The sequence below is a fragment of the Magnolia sinica genome, chromosome 7 (genome assembly GCF_029962835.1).
Source record: "Magnolia sinica isolate HGM2019 chromosome 7, MsV1, whole genome shotgun sequence".
Classification (NCBI taxonomy): domain Eukaryota; kingdom Viridiplantae; phylum Streptophyta; class Magnoliopsida; order Magnoliales; family Magnoliaceae; genus Magnolia; species Magnolia sinica.
The window spans coordinates 86,705,652-86,708,732 of NC_080579.1; positions in this window are offsets into that span (position 1 = coordinate 86,705,652).

Consider the following 3,081-nt stretch of genomic DNA (forward strand, 5'->3'; position numbering starts at 1 on the left):
GGATGGTTAGATGGCATGTTTAAAGTAGGAAAGCTTGATGATTAGTAATCTAGTCATATACATAGGCGGGTGTAAGGTTAGTTTTGTAAGCAGATGATCGTAAGTGGGTTTATTTGAACATATGATGATCTTGTCCTAAAATAAATGATTGAATGACTTGATTTATGGATGAATATTATTATCAATTGTCAGGTTCTGTTGTTAGAAGTCTTAAATCTATTTTTTTGGGTTACTCGATCAGTCGTGGGTCAGCCTCGACCGGTCGAGGGAGCTACTCGACTAGTCGAGCACTGCTTGACTCAAATTTCAGCGAGCTCACCTTTTGGTGTCCGGGCCGCTCGACCGGTCGTAGGGGTCCCTCGACCAGTCGAGCAGTTTGCTCGACCAATCGATGTTACGCAGTTTTGTTTCCAGATTTGATGCGGACTGCGAAAATTTGAGTCAGTTTTCGTAAGGGTGCGAAAGGGAAGTTGCCTAAACTATAAGTAGATGTCCCTAAGGCTTTTATAGGGTATGAGAAATAATTCTAAAGCTTTCTAAAGGGGTTATAAGGTTATCAAAGAGTGTAGCAAGGGTGAGATTCGAGGTTGTTTGAATCGAGTAAGTCCTCTCTCTTATAATTTCTATTTCATAGTGGATTTCTGTCGATTTGTTTTGTGGTTTTTTCCCGCAAAGGTTTTCCACGTTAAAACTTTGTGTTCTTCTGAGATTGCTTGTTACTATTGAATTGTTATCCTAAATCTAGATCTGTGTGATTCTGCAGCACAAATCCTCAACAAGTGGTATCAGAACAAACGTTGAGGCACATATTTGAATCCATAAGATTAGTAATAATGTGAAACGGCAAGTTTGATATTGAGAAATACTCGGGCAAAAATAATTTTGAGTTATGGAAGGTCAAGATGATTAGCCTGCTAACTAAGCAAGGTGAGATTAAGGCTCTTGAGGAGCGAAAATTTACCATGAAAGATGATGAATGAGAAAACCTTGATAGTAATGCTTTAGCCTCTATCCGTTTATGTCTCACGGATGAGGTTCTCTATAGTGTTTTGAGGGAGAAAATTGCGGCTAGTTTGTGGGTGAAGTTAGAGAACATCTATACAAAGAAGTCCTTTGAAAATCGCCTACACTTGAAGCTACAATGTTATACCTTCAAGATGGTAGAGGGTGGAGATCTAGAAGCACCTATGAGCAACTTTAATAAATTGATGTGCAAATTGCTGGATATGGAGGAAGTGGTCAAAGATGAGGAACAATCATATATATTGTTGAATTCTCTTCCTGCATCATATGAGTCTTTCAGGGACACGATGTGCACCGTAAATAAAACCCTAAGTGTTGACACCGTTATCTCAGCCCTTCAAGGGAAGGATATGAGAAAGTTAAATGACGACATGGAGACATCTTCCGATGCACTGATTACGAGGGGCAGAGATTCTGAGCGAGGTATAGGATCCTCAAGGCTTAGATCCAAATCCAAAGGCAATGGCAAAGGAAAATTAAAGTGTTGGAATTGTGGGTTGTCTGGACACATGAAGAAGGATTGTAGAAATCCTAAAGCGAAGAAAGAAAATTCAGCGGATTCTTCCAAGGAGGCTAATGTTGTTACATCTGATGAAGAGACAAGTGGTGGTGAAGTTCTGTTTGTGTCCATGATCGGACATGTTCACGACAATCATGCAGATGAGTGGATCCTAGACACAGGAGCGTCATATCACATGACTCCTCATCGGAGTTGGTTTGCCAGTTATAAGGAATGCAATGGTGGACAGGTTTTTATGGGCAATGACAATGCTTGTAATTTTGTGCCTATTGGCACGGTGAGCATCAAGATGTTTGGTGGGATAGAGCGTACCTTGACTGACATCAGGCACGTTCCTGATATGAAGAAAAGTATGATTTCTCTCGGTGCAGTCGAAGCTATAAGGTGCAAGTTCATTGGTATTGATGGTGTCTTTAAAGTTTCAAAAGGGGCACTCGTGGTTATGAGAGTGCAGAGGCATGAAAACCTTTACAGGTTGATTGAGAACACGTCGGCAGGTGGAGCGGCAACAGTTATTGCAGATTCTACGTCTCTACGTATGTGGCATGCTCGTCTGGGCCACATGAGTGAGTGAGGTATGAAGGTACTTTCTGATCGATGTTTGATTCCAGTTTTTAAAAATTCTGATTTAGATATATACGAGCATTGTATACATGGTAAACAATCTAGACTGTCTTTTAAATATGAAAAACATGTTTGTAAGGGAGTGCTTGATTATGTGCACTCTGACGTATGGGGGCCATTGCTAGAAGTTTCCATTGGGGGTCGTTATAGTTTGTTTCATTCATTGACGACTACTCAAAGAAAGTTTGGGTTTACTTCATGAAATATAAATATGAAGTTTTCGCCGTATTCAAGTAATGGAAGACAATGGTGGAAAAACAATCAGGGCGAAAAATAAAGATTTTAAGGACTGACAATGGTGGAGAATTTACTTCCACTAAATTTAATGATTATTGCAAGGATGAATAGATCATTAGGCACAACACAGTACGGCACACCCCTGAGCAAAATGGTGTGGCTAAGCAGATGAATCGGACTTTCCTGGAGAGAGCCAGATGCATGTTAAGTAATGCTGCATTGGGTAAGGACCTATGGACTGAGGCCGTTAACATGGCTTGTTATTTGGTGAATCGGTCTCTTTTAACGGCAATTGAATGTAAAATCCCAGAGGAAGTATGAAGTGGTAAGAAAATCGACTACTTAGATCTACGCATATTTGGTTGTGAGGCTTACTCTCATGTACCGTTAGTTGAGAAAGATAAGCTAGACCATAGAGCCAAAAACTATATCTTTGTTGGCTATGACATTGGTGTGAAAGGTTACAGGTTATTCAACAAAGTCACACACAAGGTCATCACTAGCCGTGACGTCAGATTCGATGAAAGCTCCCTATTTCGCAAGAATGATCAAAGGAACAAGAGGAACCAGAAAGGGTAATCGTAGACGTCCAGATTAACACAAATGATACTCAGGCAGAGACAGATACAAAGATAGAAATACATGATTAGGTAGAGCAGCCACCTGTGAGAAGGAAT